Source organism: Mauremys reevesii, linkage group 9 (genome assembly GCF_016161935.1).
Source record: "Mauremys reevesii isolate NIE-2019 linkage group 9, ASM1616193v1, whole genome shotgun sequence".
NCBI classification, from domain to species: Eukaryota; Metazoa; Chordata; order Testudines; family Geoemydidae; genus Mauremys; species Mauremys reevesii.
Window position 1 is genome coordinate 44,581,879 of NC_052631.1, and position 18,198 is coordinate 44,600,076.

Below are 18,198 nucleotides of genomic sequence, written 5' to 3' on the forward strand. Positions count from 1 at the left end.
AACCTCACCCATTCTCGTGCACTCAATGCTGAACTGGGACCTGCAAAGCCAGGTGAGGAGGCGGCAGTGGCTACGGCAGCGCGGGAACAAGAGTGATGAGGACATGGACACAGAATTCTGTCAAACTGCGGGCCCCTGCGCTTTGGAGATCCTGCTGGTAATGGGGCAGGTTATAGCCATTGAACGCCGATTTTGAGCCCGGGAAACAAGCACAGACTGGTGGGACCGCATACTTTTGCGGGTGTGGGATGATTTGCAGTGGCTGCAAAACTTTTGCATGCATAAGGGCACTTTCATGGAACTTTGTGACTTGCTTTCCCCTGCCCTGAAGTGCCAGAATACAAAGATGAGATCAGCCCTCACAGTTGAGAAGCGAGTGGCAATAGCCCTCCTGAAGCTTGCAACACCAGACAGCTACCAGTCAGTCGGGAATCAATTTGGAGTGGGCAAATCTACTGAAGGGCTGCTGTGATGCAAGTAGCCAAAGCAATCACTAAGCTGCTGCTACGAAAGGTAGTGACTCTGGGAAATGGGCAGGTCATAGTGGATGGCTTTGCTGCAATGGGATTCCCTAACTGTGGTGGGGCGATAGATGGAACCCATATCCCTATCTTGGCACCGGAGCATCAGGGCACCCACTACATAAACCACAAGGGGTACTTTTCAATGGTGCTGCAAGCACTGGTGGATCACAAGGGACGTTTCACCAACATCCATGTGGGATGGCCAGGAAGGGTTCATGATGCTCGCGTCTTCAGGAACACTACTCTGTTTAAACAGCTGCAGCAAGGGAATTACTTCCCAGACCAGAAAATAACAGTTGGGGATGTTGAAATGCCTGTCATTATCCTGGGGGACCCAGCCTACCCCTTGATGCCATGGCTCATGAAGCCATACACAGGCAGCCTGGAAAGTAGTCAGGATCTGTTCAACTACAGGCTGAGCAAGTGCAGAATGGTGGTAGAATGTGCATTTGGCCATTTAAAGGCGCGCTGGCGCACATTACTGACTCGCTCAGACCTCAGCCAAACCAATGTCCCCATTGTTATTGCTGCTTGCTGTGTGCTCCACAATCTCTGTGAGAGTAAGGGGGGAGACCTTTATGGCGGGGTGGGAGGCTGAGGCAAATCAGCTGGCCTCTGATTACACACAGCCAGACACCAGGGAGATTAGAAGAGCACACCAGGAAGCTGTGCGCATTAAAGAAGCTTTGAAAACCAGTTTCATCACTGGCCAGGGTACGGTGTGACTGTTGTGTTTCTTTCTCCTTGATTAAACCCTCCCCGCCTTGATTGACTCATTCACTGTAAGACACCCCCCGCTTCGATCACAGAATGCTTTCTAAGGAAATAAAGTCACTCTCATTTAAAAATCATGTATTCTTTATTACTTAATTATAAAAAGAGGGAGAGAACTGACAAGGTAGCCTGGGTGGGGTTTCGGAGGAGAATAGTAGGGAAGTAAAAGGCCACTATAAAAATTTCATAATTATATAATAATGAGAGCCTTTTGGTTGGGCTGTCCACTGGGGTGGAGTGGGCGGGTGCACGGAGCCTACCCCCACAAGTTCTTACTTGTCTGGCAGGTGAGGAGGCTAAGGAACATGGTGATGGGGGAGGGTGGTTATACAGGGGCTGCAGCGGCACTCTGTGATCCTGCTGCCATTCCTGAAGCTTCACCATACGCTGGAGCATGTCAGTTTGATCACGCAGCTGTCCCAGAGTTGCATCCCGCCACTGCTGATCTTCCTGCCGCCACCTCTCATCTCGAGCATCTCTCCTGTCCTCACGTTCATCCTTCCTATCCTCACGTTGGTCCCTCCTATCCTCACGGTCACTGGCATCTTTCCTGTACTTTGCTACCACGTCCTTCCACTCATTCAGATGCGCTCTTTCATTGCGGGTCACTTCCATGATTTCCGAAAACATTTCTTCTCGCGTCTTTTTTTTCCACCGCCTTATCTGAGATATCCCTACTCCGTCCCAAAGGCTGCTTGAAAAATTTGCAGCTGCATGAGGGAGGGAAAAAAAGGGAGAGAAGTATTTAAAAAGATACATTTTAGAGAACAATGGTCATACTCTTTCATGGTGAACAACACTATTCACCTTACAAAGCACATGTGTTTTCACTACAAGGTCACATTTTGCTTCTTAATATTGAGTGCCTGCAGATTTGGTGTTACAGATCACAGATGCAGATCTGGGCATCAGAATTCTGCTTGCATGCAGCCATGGTAAGCCATTGTCTTTCGTCTTCTGCAGCCTTCATCTATCCAGCGCCCTCCTTTCCCAAATAGCAAGCAAAGCCCATTGAGTGCTGCTTCTTTCCAGTTAACGTGCAGCAGCAGAAACCACCCCGTGGCTGGTATCATGGAAGATCACTGCTAAACACCCCCTTTTCCACCACCCCCACAACCGCGTGGTTGGTAGCAGGAAAGATCCCTACCAGCTAAAGGCAGAAAAAAGCAGCGCCAATCGTGCCCCCCCCCCCGCCTTTCCCCCCGCATGGCTACCTGCAGGGAAGGATTTCTTTTAAGCAACAGGCAAACAGCTCAGTAGGAATGGCCATCTCTGTCCCCTTACTTAAATTCCTGATTTTCAACCAGGTTACCATGAACGATATCACTCTCTTGAGGATAACACAGCGAGATAAAGAACGGATGTTGCTTGAATGCCAGCAATCACCGGGACCATACGCAGCTAGGCTTTGTCATGCAATGATACCAGATTACTTGCTATGTGCATGGCGTGGTCAAGTGTCCTACCATGGAGGACGGAATAAAGCAGAGCTGCCCAGAAACCTTCTGCAAAGGCTTTTGGAGTACCTCCAGGAGAGCTTCATGGAGATGTCCCTGGAGGATTTCCGCTCCATCCCCAGACATGTTAACAGACTTTTCCAGTAACTGTACTGGCCGCGAATGCATCCCAAGTCCTCAGGCCAAATTAATCATTAAAAAACGCTTGCTTTTAAACCATGTCTTATATTTACAAGGTACACTCACCAGAGGTCCCTTCCATGGCTTCATGGTCTGGGATAGTTGCTTGGGAGGGCTGGGAGGGTAATTCCGTCAGGGTGAGAAAAAGCTCCTGGTTGTTGAGGAGGAAGAGGAGGACGAGCTTGTAGAGAGCACACAGCACTCCGTTCTCCCCATCTTCCCCGTCTGCAGAATCCTCAGCCATGGCTAAGATTACCCCCACCTCGGAATCCACGGTCAGGGGTGGGGTAGTGGTGGCGGACCCCCCTAGAATTGCATGCAGCTCAGCGTAGAAGCGGCATGTTTACGGCCCTGCCCCGGACCTTCTGTTTGCTTCTTTGGTTTTCTGGTAGGCTTGTCTGAGCTCTTTAACTTTCACACGGCACTGTACTGAGTCCCTGGTATTGCCTCTCTGCATCATGGCCTTGGAAATTTTTTCAAATGTTTTTTCATTTCGTCTTTTGGAACGGAGTTCTGTTAGCACGGAATCCTCTCCCCATACAGCGATCAGATCCAGTACCTCCTGTGCGCTCCATGCTGGAGCTCTTTTTCGATTCTCAGGAGACTGCATTGTTACCTGTGCTGATGAGCTCTGCGTGGTCACCTGTGCTGATGAGCTCTCCACGCTGGGCAAACAGGAAATGAAATTCAAAAGTTCGCGGGGCTTTTCCTGTCTACCTGGCCAGTGCATCTGAGTTCAGATGACTTTCCAGAGCTATAGGAGAGGTGGTGGGGGTTGACTCAATCTCCTACCCCAATCACTACAGCATTAATTGGTGTTGTGTGTTCTGTAGGGTGGGAAATTATGCTTGTACATTTTAAGTGGGAAAAGAGCATCCTGGCCACTCTCTGCTTAGTTCTACACAAAGTCACCTGCTTCCCGCCCAACTCAGTATAGGGTTGTGGCGGGGTGGTCACCCTGCCGTGCCTTGAAGGGCTTAAAACAGCCTTGGGAGAGGGCTGTGGCTGGGGAAAAGCTGGGCTGATTTGGAAAGCAGCCATAGCTGCAGCCAATGCAAGGAGGGCCCAGCCGGCCCTTATAAGAGGGCGGTGGGCCAGCAGGAAGGAGACACACTCTCTCTAGCTTTCTTGAGAGAGAGGATCTGGCTGCCTGGGAAGCTTAGAAGGGTACCTAGGGTGGAGCAGTGCTGAGGAAGGGCAGAGAGAGCTGGGGAGCTCCAGCCTAACAAAACCCCAGGCTGCAGGCCTAGTTAAGGGTACTGGGGCTGCAGAGGGGCAGTCCAGAGATAAGCAGAGGCAGCAGGTCCAACACCCCCTTGCCGATGATGAGTGGTTTATAGACTGCAGTCTGCCCCAGGGACCGGGGCTAGACGATGACTGGCAGTCGCCACTGAGGCAAGGCGGGGGTTGGGGGTTCCCCTGGGTGGGGAGACCCAGATTGGGAGTTGCTGCTGGGGGGCAGAATGCCCAGGCAAAGGGCACTGTGGTCTGGGAAGGATATGGGGGCCAGTGACAGGCAAGACACTGTCCTGCAGAGGACACTCCAGGCTGGAAGAGCCAGTTCCCCGGAGGACCTGCAGGAGGTGCCCCGCCAGCGAGTCACATCCCTCTACAAGAGTCTGCTGGGATGGAACACACACTGCTGACTTCCCTTTGGTCACTGCACGTACATGTCTCATAGCACTTGGTAATGAGGAAATAAGTTCCTGGAATAATTCTGAAGAGCAGCTGGGTCTCTCTGGAGGCAGCCTACACAGCCTGGGGAGATCTGGGGGACTAATACCAATACATCAGTTCACAAGGATTCAAAAGTCAGAAACACCATATGCCCCAGCCCAAACAACTGCCCACTTCAACATGTAGCACTGACATTTACCAGCAGTCATCTTCTTGGAAGGGGAAGTCCTGTTGCTTACACAGCCCTGTGTCATCTCCACTGATCAGAAGGCAGTCCATTTTCCACTATGGCATCTCCAGAGCATTTTTGCACTCTCCCGCTATTGACGTATCTGTCACTATTTGTTCTCCAATGCTAGGCAGTGTTGCAGTGTGCCAAGCAGAAGGGGCTGGATTTCAGTGCTGAGGGCAGTATTACTATACCAGTGCAACATCAGTTGCATTGTTAAAAATAAATAAATCACAATGAACAGGAGATTTTTCTGACCACGTTGCTATTTGCAGCCAATTTCTATTCTTGTTTTTCTAGTCACGCTACTGCATTTATTCTTTCAACTTGTATAATAAAATAAGACCACTAAAAATGCACACTAAACACAGCTTATTTTTGTTCTGTATTTAGAAGCAATATATAATGAAAACTCAGTATGTTTTCTGCTTATATTTCAGGTGCAACACTGAAGAAACCAGTTGTAAATAATGATGGCTTCCCACCTGTGTGTGTAAATGAGGTCAAACTGGTGTCATAAGCAACAAGGATTTTGCACCAAGGGACCCAGTGGAGACCCTACACGGGAAAAATCATCCTACTCTGTCATCTTATTAACAAATATTGTTGGAGCTTATGACACACACCCTTGAATCCAGGTTTGCAAATGGGCAATAAACATGCTCCATTTTTAAATTGCAATGAAATTATGGTGAAAATTGTTCCATGACATGAATGAGTAATGAAATATCTTTTGTCATATTGCACCATATGATGAAGTCTTTCAGGCAACAAAAAATGCCAGTATGTTTTTTTTTTAAATGCAAATATGTGCCGAATAAGCATTAACTTGGTTTAAATAATTTTCATTCTTTTGGATAATGTAAATATTGTGAATTTCTACTGAACTTCACAGAAGTGCTTAATAAATGTTATTGTAATAGTTTAATCATCTTAAACTTGATCATGCAGACTACGTTTGTATGCTGATATTTACCACTTAGTTTAAAACATTTTGTAAATATGGAGATAAAAACAGCAGGAAGTATAAAGTGGTCTATATTCTCCAAAGAAGTTTGTTTACTGTGTACCCTAGTTATAGAGGGTTGTGTTTGAGAATGACTATTAAAAAGTTGTTACTTGTTCTGTTCTAAGAAAAACACCCTGTTTAAGTGTGAAACCGTGGTTTTATTTAATCCCAGAAAGTCTTATTTTTCTAATTTAGAACCCAGATATTAGATATACCACTAACTGGACTTTCATTTTCTGTGAAGAAGCCTCTCAAGCGGGTTTAACTCAAGAGCCATTATTTTCTAGACAGTTCTAACTTGTGCTTAATTGCAAACTGTCACATACTGGAAGGGCACAGGATTATACTGGATTGAAACTTCATAGAAGTTTTATGGCCTATAGATTGGACTGGTGATCTAATGGTCCTTTCTGGCCTTACAATCTACAAAAAGAACATTAGATCGTCTAGTCCGATATCCTGCCTCAAATAGGGTTTGACATCTGATGCTTTGTGGAAGGGGAAAAAATCATCCATAATTCATACAGATTTATATGTTGTAATATGGGGTGGAGAATGAGGTGAAGGAAGAGGATTCTTTCCTGATTTCCACAAACAGTCATTTTACACCTTGAAGCATGAGATGTGGTTACCCTTTGCTTGCACATTTGCAGCTGTCAGTCAAGTACTGTAGATAGATTTTTTTAAAAGTGGATAATGTAGTGAGTATTATCTAAATATTGCTGAATCTGAATTGGTACAAAAATAACATAAGGCACTGAGATCAGGGACCTGTGAAATGAAATTCAGTGTTCCAGAGATAGCATATGGTTTCAAAAATGTCTCTCATGGATAGTTATGAAATAAAACCTACCCACTAGGGTCACCAAGGTTTCCAGTACAGGTCATCTTCAGGATGAAAGCATTTGATACAAAGAACCTGTCCTCTACAGTATAGAGGAACATTTGTGACCCTCCTTTGCTGCTGAGATATAGGTAAGGGTGGGCTGCCAAGAATTTATCATTTAGAATGTAAAAAGTCTAAAATCACAAACAATTCATCACATAGGCATCCCTTCAGCAATGCTAAAGTGACACACTATTTGTGGGCTAATCAAATAATAACAAACAAACATATGGCTCAACAGAAGAAGTTGTGAAGAACAGGTTCTTACACAAAACTGATCTCTTTTCTTTTAGAATTATTCAACTGACCTCTTATCTTCACTTTGTTTACTTCCAAACTGTCCTTGCAATACTGATGGCCAATGAGAGCACACGGCCAGAATTTCTCCACAAAGTGACACATGATGGACCCTTCCCTTTTCCCATGGATTCTAGGCTTAGGTAACAAGTGGGAGGGAGCAGAAGAGAGGAACAAAACAAGGTGATAGTAGTAGAAAAGTGCCAATACTTCAACTAGAATTAATAGAAATATATAATAATACCAGCTTGCTCTTATGCAAGCTTTACAAAGGAGGTCAGTATCATTATCTCATCATCCCCATTTTACAGATGGGTAAACTGAGGCACAGGGAGGTGAAGTGACTAGACCAGTTCTCAGGGTGCCCAGGGCTGAGAGTCACCTTGTTACCCCCTGACTCCAAAGTGAGGGAAAGTTGCTTGTGCTTAGCTAGGTGTTGGCTCCTGAACACCACCAGTCTGTTAGCCACTCAAGCACTTGCCTCTGGGCTATGCCAACCCTTACTTTGCCTTGCAAGTTAACAATAGGTGCACTCCAATCTCCAAACCCCCTTTGAAGCATTCCCCTGAGAAATCCAACTCCTGGCTACTCACAGACATTCCGGATCCATTGTTCCAAAAGGAACAAAACACACTAGCCTGTGAGTTTCAGCTCATGTTCAATACTCAGCTTAATATCAGATATATATTTATAGTTAGACAATTATTAAGTTTATTATCAAAGATTCAAGTAACAGTGAGTAAGAATATTGGAAACAAATAGTTACATATAAAAACAAAAACAGCTTTCTAGAGACTAAGCTTAACTAAGAGGTTAATGTCCTGTTTAAAGTCTTCTGCAGCATTTTCAACCAAATGGCTGAGAGTCCATTTTTCTGAATGAAAGCATGCTGTCCATTTACTTCCTAGGTGCAGGATACCATGGTGTCTTCTCTGCCTCTCAGCAATACCCTCAAAGTTCACTGTCTTTACTCTTAGCCAGAATAACTCCCCGCCCCCTGGCTTGTTTTTTCCTCCGTGCACCTTCCCTGTTGATTTCACATCTCTTAACATTTGACTTCATATATAAAGAGGTGTCCATTGCATTAGCTTAGAATGTTTAATTTACATCCTGACAGAGATACACATTGCTTACCTCCTGTCTAGAGCAAAACCATTTTTTCCACCTTTGCTGGTGACTAATACCTTGATACAGACTTAAAAAACAATTTTTCAGTATATATACACACAATTCCTGACAGAGTATCTGTATTTCACAACAATATTAATGACCATAGTGACACGGGCTTGCATTTGAGCAGACACCTGCCCCATGAGGTGCCTGTAACCCTTCTGCTTCCCCTTGCTGGTTGGCATTTAGTGGTTCTTGGGTCACACCCAAGCAGTACTTGTTTCTTTAACTGGTATTTGCTCTTCTCTTGCCTTGTTTTTTTCCCTTCCCATCCCACCCACCAGTTCTGTGTGAGCATCCTTGCCTCCCCACCCAAGCTGCCTGGACTAAAAGTATCTGGGAGGCTTTTTCCCTGCCCCCACACCTGTACTTTGCCCAAATGGTCTTCCTCACAGCAAAGGTTCCCCTCATCTTCCCCACCCCCCGTGGCTAGACCACAGAGATTTATGAGTCTGCTATAACCTTCTAGCTTGGGCAGTATAGGGGGTGTGTCAGCAGCCCCACCAGATGTGCTGCATTACATATGATAGTGAAAATTCAAGCCACCAATCTATGCTAATTGTCTCAGAGTTGCTAGCCTCAGTGGAGTTGCACAAATGTTGGGAGATGTGCAGAAATTTTCAGGGAGGACAAGTATGTAATGGGGTCATGCTACTCACTCCTTGTTGGTGCCACCTCATGGCTCATCTGGGGAATTAGCTCACCAATGTGGGTGCCCCATCCTGCAGTCAGTCAGCCCATTGCCCGGGTCACTCGCTCTGCCTCTTCCATGGCTTAGCCTTCGAGCTAAGTCACAATCGTCTTCCCCTTCTGAGGTCTCACCAGGGTCTCTCTCCGCACAGTCTCAGGCAGTCTCCATACCCACTGCAACACTCCCACAGTGGATTGTAAGGGAACCCAGGTCCCACCTGTTTCTGCACAGGTGAGCATCATCCCCAATCAAGCCTCATCACATCCTAGCTCTCCTTCAGGTGCAGCCTATGGCTAATTGTCCTCTCTTGCCAATATTAACCCTGCCAGGGCTTGCATGGGGTGAATACCCCATCAAAAATAATTAAATCCAATCTTTTTCTTTGAACATTAAAAAAAATATTCAACCTTCTCATGGCCCACCTTGAATCAGGTGGCAAACAAACATAGCTGCCACCCACTGGTTCAGCAGCAAGTATCTAGGATAAACTGGTTACATTGTGTATGCTTCATTTTCGTTGCATGTGAAGCTTCAGATGTGCTGACAAATTGAACCCATATAATGTGAATGTTTATTTTAAATTGCAGTGTGCTTTGAAGCAACAGGTTCCCACTCAGGTCTCTCAGTCTGTAATGCATTAGTATTTCTGTTTAGTCTACACATCTTGATGGTCTACTAAATTTTAAATGACTCAATCCTAAGATGAAGGAAGGAAGACTAATAATCGAAACCCTATGCATTTTTTTGTGGCTCAGTGAAACCAACCACTGTATTTTGTTCCTTGTCTTATATTCTTCGCACACCCAAAGTGTGCAAGGAGTGGAGTACTTGAGACCTTCCCTGTTATTCAATGACAGCTTACTTTGCTTAAGAGCCTTTGGTGAGGGACCTTGTCAAAGGCTTTCTGAAAATCTAAGTACACTATATCCACTGGATCCCCCTTGTCCACATGCTTGTTGACCCCCTCAAGGAATTCTAGTAGATTGGAGAGGCATGATTTTCCTTTATATAAGCCATGTTGACTCTTCCCCAACAGTTATGTTCATCTATGTGTCTAACAATTTTGTTCTTTACTATAGTTTCAACCAGTTTGCCTGGTACTGAAGTCAAGCTTCCTGGCCTGTAATTGCCAGGATCACTTCTGGAGCCCTTTTTAAAAATTGGCATCACATTAGCTATCCTCCAGTCATTTGGTACAGAAGCTGATTTAAATGATAGGTTACAGATTACAGTTAGTAGTTCTGCAATTTCACATTTGAGTTCCTTCAGAACTCTTGGGTGAATACCATCTAGTCCTGGTGATTTATTACTCTTTAGTTTATCAATTTGTTCCAAAATCTCCTCTAATGACACCTCAGTCTGGGACAGTTCCTCAGATTTGTCACCTAAAAAGAATGACTCAGGTTTGGGAATCTCCCTCACATCCTCAACCATGCAGACTTATGCAAAGAATTCGCCCTTGAGTGCTCCTTTATCATCTCGATCGTCCAGTGGCATGTTTAGCAGGCTTTCTGCTTCTGATGTACTTAAAGTTTTTTTGCTATTACTTATTGAGCCTTTGGCGAGCTGTTCTTCAATTTTTTTTGGTCTTCCTAATTATATTTTTACACTTCATTTGCCAGAGTTTATGCTCCTTTCTATTTTCCTCACTAAGATTAAACTTCCACTTTTTAAAGGATGCTTTTTTGCCTCTCACTGCTTCTTTTACTTTGTTGTTTAGCCATGGTGGCTCTTTTTTGGTTCTCTTACTATGTTTTTTTAATTTGGGGTATACATTTAAGTTGAGCCTCTATTATGGTGTCTTTAAAAAGTTTCTATGCAGCTTGCAGGGATTTTACTTTTGCTGCTGTACCTTTTAATTTCTGTTTAACTAACCCCCTCATTTTTGTGTAGTTCCCCTTTCTGAAATTAAATGCTACAGTGTTGGGCTGCTGTGGTGTTTTCCCCGTCACAGCGATGTCACTATAACCAAGCGGTCCAGCTATATTCACCTCTTGGATCTGATCCTGTGCTCCATTGAGGACTAAATCAAAAATTGCCTCTCCTCTTGTGGGTTCCAGGACTAGCCGCTCCAAGAAGCAGTCATTTAAGGTATCAAAAAACTTTCTCTCTGCATCCCGTCCTGAGGTGACACGTACCCAGTCAATATGGGGATAGTTGAAATACCCCATTATTATTGAGTTTTTTATTTTAATAGCCTCTCTAATCTCACTGAGCATTTCATGGTCACTATCACCATCCTAGTCAGGTGGTCAGTAGTATATCCCTACTGCTATATTCTTATTATTTGAGCATGGAATTACTATCCGTAGAGATTCTATGGTACAGTTTGGTTCATTTAAGATTTTTACTTCATTTGATTCTACACTTTCTTTTACATATAGTGCCACTCTCCCACTAGCATTACCTAACCCACCTTGTCTCTCTACAAGGTCTCTACAGCATAGCATGTTCCTCCCACTGTTTTCATTTTGCTTGTTATCAGATTGTTTAGTCAGTGGGGCAAAGGACCTGACCACATGCTGAGCTGAGCGTCCTCAGCTTCTGTGAATGATGAGGGCACTCATCACCAAACAAAATTGACCTACATAATACTAAGAACACACGGTGGAAGTGATGCAGTCAGAAATTTTAGACATGTGCATGCAAGGTAAGTGTCCCTCAGAAGACTGGGTTATTAAAAGGGATGGGTGGGTATTGTGAATATGTGAAAAGGCCATATTTTGGCCTGCCTCACATTTGGTATTTATCTTCTCTGTTATTGCTCTTGCTAAGTTACAAGGTCCCTGGTAGGTGGACATTGGTTTAAAGATGCACAGCAAAGTTGAAATTAGATTGAGGCACATTTAAAAACAGTAAGAAAAATATAGAAACATTGACATATCCCCTGCTATGGGAAAGGAAAAAGTACTGGTGGTAGCTTTGGTAGGGAAAAGTGTGCATGGATGCCACATGTAAACAAAAGATTCTCTGCAAAGTTGTTCAGCTGAAGAATGGATTTTGCAATGGAAAATCTGAAATGCACATTGTTTCTAAACCATGGACTACAGTGTTGTTGAATACTTCAGTACTTATGATTGAATGTAATTAAACTATATACATTTATATGCTATGACTATCATATTTTGCTAACTTTTTTTCTTATATCTTTCATATCTGATGTATAGTATTATGCTTTACGTATTATATTTTAGTTACCATATTCTACATTGCATATTAAAATCACTTAAATCCTATGTTATGTATGGCCTCTTTTCAACATCATTTTATTTGTTTACTTTACACACCATTTTCCAGCACTAAAAAAGCATTATTCAACAATAGCGAACATTTATCAGTTTTATTTATTTCCTTCTCTACAATATGGCCTTTAGCACAAACATAATGCAGCCCTTTTCCTTCAATCTCTTCTCTGGGTAGAAGTGCATGTGCTTTTGTACACAGTAGTTATCTGACACATAAGGTTTTCAGATGGCAGAATACCAGTTTAATATAATTTAATCCATAGGAAACTAGCTAATTCCTAGGTGCAAGCCACATGGGTAGAGTCTTGCACAGATACAAAATCTGTAACTGCATCCAATCTGCGATCTGCAAAAATAGTCCACAGATATCTGCAGATTTGCCGGGCTCTACACATGGGAACTGGATAATTTCCTAAAGTTTTGCAGCTGTGCCTGAGAAGAGGGAAGTTTTCTGACCACTGGGAGGCAGTGCATGTCAAAACACTTGAGAGGAGCAAGTCTCAATTTACCTAGTCAAAGAAACCTTCATCCCAACCCTATGCAACCCTATGGTAGCAAGTACTACATCTGGTAGTAGGTGTTTTTATAAACTAGTCAGTTAGCAGAGACTCATTTTCCAATCCAACTACTATAAATGCCTAGTACATTTTTAAGTGCCATGTTAATTACACATACATTTTAATTAAAAAAGGATTTTTAATTCTTCTTTGAAGGAGGAAAATACAAGAAATTAAGACTTGGATACTGTGTAAGGGAGCATAGATTGGAAATCCAAGTTTATACACACAGGCCTTTTCCCATCTTTCTAATTGTGGAACTCCCATTAAAGTCAATGGGAGTTCTGCATACAGAAAAATGGCAAAGGATCAGACAGGGAAAATGAAGAAGAATATACTTTAATATGGCATATTACAATTCTTGGAGGTGCTGTAAAATAGACTTTGTGAATCAAATTCTGCTCTCAGAAACCATAGGTACATATGTGCCTTTGAGAGCCAAATGAGAATTTGGGCAAAAATGCTTTTCTAAGTTGAAATACTGCATTTCTCAAGTTACTTTTGTATCTGATATTTGCAATGTGCATTCAGATCCACATAAATGTGGTAGCTTTAGAAATAAAAGCAACATTTTAACACAGAGCAGTATGACTCAGTAGAAATGTCCCTTCAGGGTTGAACACAAAATAATGATTAAGAGTTAACGGCTGGAGAATTGTTAGGTTTCACTGTATAAGACTCTTGCCAAACTGTGCCACTCCATTGTCTCAGAATCACATAGGGCCAAATGGGCAAGAGTGCAGAGACCAGCTGAACATTCACACTTCCACTAATTTAATATATATATTTAAGGCTGTCAATTAATCGCAGTTAACTCATGCAATTAAAACTCAAAGAAATTAATGGTGATCAAAAAAATTAGTCAAGATTAATTGCACTTATAGCAATAGAACACCAACTGAAATTTATTAAATATTTTTGGATGTTTTTCTACATTTTCAATATTGATTTCAATTACAACACAGAATACAACGTGTACACTGCTCACTTCATATTATTATTTTGTATTACAAATATATGCACTATAAAAATGATAAACAAAAGAAATAGTATTTTTCAATTCACCTCATACGTGTACTGAAATGCAATCTCTTTATTGTGGAAATGTAACTTACAAATGCAGGTGTTTTTTGGTTGCATAACTACACTCAAAAACAAAACAGTGTAAAACTTTAGAGCCTACAAGTCCACTCAGGCCTCTTTCTTATTCTGCCAATCACTAAGACAAACAAGTTTGTTTACAGTGACAGGAGATATTGCTGCCTGCTTCTTATTTACAATGTCACCTGACAGTGAGAACAGGCGTTCTCATGGCACTTTTGTAGCAGTGTTGCAAGGTATTTACATGCCAGATATGCTAAACATTCGTATGCCCCTTCATGGTTCAGCCACCATTCCAGAGGACATTCTTCCATGCTGATGAAACTCATTAAAAAAATTATGCAACAATTAAATTTGTGACTGTACTCTTTGGGGAGAGAATTGTATATCTCCTGCTCTGTTTTACCCACATTCTGCATATATTTCATGGTATAGCAGTCTCAGATGATGACCCAGCACATGTTCGTTTTAAGAACATTTTCACAGCAGATTTGGCAAAATGCAAAGAAGGTACCGATGTGAGATTTCTAAAAATAGCTATAGCACTTGACACAAGGTTTAAGTGCCATCCAAAATCTGAGAGGGTTAAGGTGTGGAGCATGCTTTTGGAAGTCTTAAAAGAGCAACACTCTGAGGTGGAAACTATAGAACCCAAACCACCAAAAAAGAAAATGAATCTTCTGCTGGTGGCATCTGACTCAGATGATGAAAATGAACATGCGTCTGTCCTCACTTCTTTGGATCGTTATCAAGCAGAACCCATCATCAGCATGGAAGCTGATGAAGTCCTCTGGTATGGTGGTTGAAGCACAAAGGGACATATGAATCTTTAGCACATCTGGCACATAAATATCTTGCAATGCCGGCTACAGCAGTGCCATGTGAACACCTGTTCTCATTTTCAGGTGACATTGTAAACAAGAATCAGGCAGCATTATTTCCTGCAAATTGTAACCAACCTTCTTTGTCTGAGTGATTGGCTGATCAAGAAGTAGGACTGAGTGGACTTGTAAGTTCTAAAGTTTTACATTATTTTATTTTTGAATGCAGGTTTTTTTGTACATAATTCTACATTTGTAAGTTCAACTTTCATGATAAAGAGATTGCATTACAGTACTTGTATGAGATAAATTGAAAAATATTTTTTTCTTTTACAGTGCAAATATTTGCAATAAAATAAAAAAATAAATAAATAAAGTGAGCACTATACATGGTATTCTGTGTTGTAATTTAAATTAATATATTTGAAAATGTAGAAAACATCCAAAAATATTTGAAATAAATATTATTCTATTGTTGTTTAACAGCATGATTCATCGCAATTAATTTTTTAAATCACTTGACAGCCCTAGTATATTTGCTATCATGGGGCCTGCAGCTCCATCCTGTGATGTCCTGAACACCCAAAAATCCCACTGAAAGTGAATGAGCATTGAGAATGCTTAGCATCTCTCAGAACTGAAGCCTTAAAGTCTAATCATGTTAAGAGAATTTGAATGGCTTTAGTGGTAAGCATTTTCTTATCCATTTATGGAGGATTTACATCAACAATTTACTGTAATACTAACATGAACGTGTACATCTATTAATGGTAATGAGGAGCTAAACATGCAAATCACACACATGGATGGAAGACTGCAAATTCGCCCATGCTGGAACATTAAAAACATTGAAAACTGGACACAAGATTCAATATAAGGTGTAATACTATTGAGCCTAATGCAAGAAAGTGCTGAACACCCTAAAATTCCTTCAGTGGGTCTTTAGTGGTAGTTAAGAGCACTCAGAACCTTGCAAAACCAGGGCTAATGGTAGATGCTGTAATACAAAGAGAAAGGTGCAATGAAGCTGGCGGCACAGTAATCAGAGAGCACCTTTCTTGTCCCTTATGGAAAAGACAAAGGCTCACATTGCTATGACTGTGAGTTAGCTAAATAAGCAGCACACAAGAAAATGTGAGTTTGTATTACGGTGCACAAGGGATGTGTCTGACAACTGTCCTCTGTGCTCATGTACAGTATATATTTTCTGCATGAAAAGAACTGCACAGATTCGCTAGGCAGAGCGATTGTGTAAAAGTAGAATGCAGTGGTATTCAGCTGTATAATGAAGTTATATATATTTGCTTACTTGCATGTTACAGCAAACCTGTATGTGAATGCATCCCAGGGAGCAGTCATCTGTAAAAACAAAATTGATATTTACAAAACATACTGTTTTACCTAATTTAAAAAAATCTCAGACTTTTTCAAATGAAGTTTTTTGTGTCTCTGTAATTTGAATGAACTTATATCACTGTATTAATAACTTGCCATAAGTGCTGTATGTGTCATTTGGATACTCTTATACTTGCCTTGCGTGTATATGGTTCAAATACAATAAAACAAAGGGGCTCAAGAACAAGACCATATGGAACAGCTTCCACAGTGGAAAAATTGCTAACTTGTTTTTGAAAAGTTATTCAGCCTTGATGTTCTTCTGAGCAATCATCATCTTCTAAAAAATCACTGATTAGAATTGAACCAAAAAATCTGAGCCCTGCCTGGATCAATATTTTGAACTTATTTGAGTAGCATTTGTAATTCCAAGGGTACATTTTGTGCTGCTTTTGAATGCTGTTTTCTAACATGCTGTTTCCTAAAGAGTAAATGGATGTTTTATTTGTTTGTTGTACCTGTATTCATTTTGTCAGGTTTTCACAGCCATATTCCCCCCCCTTTACCAGTGGGAACAACTGAGTATTGTAACTGACCCTGCAGCAGGGTTGCTGTTAGAGCTGTGGCACACCAGCCCCCTACAGGTCCAGCAGCACACTGGCTGGCGCTCCACGCGCTCGGCTCTCCAGGCTCTAGCCCTCAGTGGGTTTCCACCATGAATATTCAGTCTAATGGATAGGGCTGCCAGAAATAAAGGCACGGCTTCTTTACGGGCTACAGTGACTGACCCAAGCAGTTCCTAACCCCTCCCTAAGGGCAGTGTGGTATGGGGCAATAACAGAGGAAACTTGTTGGGATCTCCACACCAGCTTCTTGTCCTGAGACCTACTGCCACCACTACTGCTGGCTCCCTGCCAGCAACAGGGCAAGTCTCTTCCCAGCTCCCTCCTACCCAGCCTTCCCCTGCAGCCAGCCCCTCTGCTGCTACTTCCCTGTCCTGTGCTGGAGCCATCATGGCTGGCTGTGGAACTCCTTTTTAACTCTGGCCCAGCTCTGCTTGCAGGCCGAGAAAGGAGACTTCCCATCTCCACAGGCCTGAGGTACCTGGGAAGAGCCAGGAAGGACACCTGCAAGGGCAGGAAGGTACTGCTGGGAGGCTGAATTGTGAAGCATGGACCCAAAGGGGGCACGATGCAGGGTGCTGGGGGGACTGTGCGCACCCACCCACAGAGCACTGGGAGAGTCATGCTCAGGGCTAGTGTTAGGGGGTGGCAAGCAGGGTGATTGCCCGGGCCTGAGTGAATAGGGTTACCACCTGGCCGGTATTTGATCGGCCAGGCCATTTTTAAAATGGATTTGCGAGTTGCCCGGAAAATAATTCAATCTGCCATGTTTTTTATGTGGAGCTAAACATTTGCATTATTATCACAATACACTTGGCTATCGAATGCTAAAAGTTTCTGTGTCCAGCTAAAGATGCTGCAGTTTTCCCACTTCTGCAGTTTAAGTAACAGATGATGTTACCAATCTTATCTAGACATGTTATCTCTCTAGATACCATAAGTGGCCGTTGAAGAGGTGGAGGTTGTGGAGTTGCCTTGTGGTTGGGGGCTGGGGTTGTGGCAGGCTTGTCTTATGGCAGGAGGACGGCTGGGGTTTTTTGCTTTTCAAAGGTGGTAACCAGTTACAGACTCCAGCCGCAGGCGGTGGGGCATAGGGAGGGAGTGCCACTTCCACCCTCTGATTCACCTCAGCGAGCCACCCAGCCTGCAGGTCAGTGTTAATCGCTGGGTCCGCCCCCCAGAGACCTTCACACACGCCTCCCGCACCCTGAACTCCTCATTTCTGGCCCCACCCCAGAGCCCACACCCCCAGCCAGAGCCCTCACCCGCTCCTGCACCCCAACACCAATTTCGTGAGCATTTATGGCCCACCATACAATTTCCATACCCAGATGTGGCCATCGGGCCAAAAGGTTTGCCCACCCCTGGCGTAGTTGGATTCTTTTTATTTACCTTCTTATCTTTAAGGCTTTAGGTTTCACATTGGAAAGGGTGACACACACAACCTCTACCTCCCCACATACACACACACACACACGGGGAGAGGTGACACACACACTCCCATACACTTCTCTCACACTGGGGGTCGGGGGTGACCAACCGATCCGATTTTCTGTGCCTGATGCTCTCTGCCCTCCATGCCAGGCTGGGCCCCCAGGATGGACCCGCCTCTCCTGGTACCT

The 18,198-nt window shown here is 43.2% G+C and overlaps 1 protein-coding gene across 2 annotated transcripts in view; it reads left to right on the forward strand.

The window, feature by feature from the left end:
* The window catches only part of AMER3 (APC membrane recruitment protein 3), a 55,495-nt gene extending 49,951 nt beyond the window's left edge, over positions 1-5,544 (forward strand). For both annotated transcript variants that reach the window (XM_039489146.1, XM_039489145.1), the window contains one exon: positions 5,282-5,544. The gene's annotated coding sequence lies outside the window, so the exon portion shown is untranslated. The remainder of the gene's footprint in view (positions 1-5,281) is intronic.
* The last annotated feature ends 12,654 nt before the right edge of the window (positions 5,545-18,198 follow it).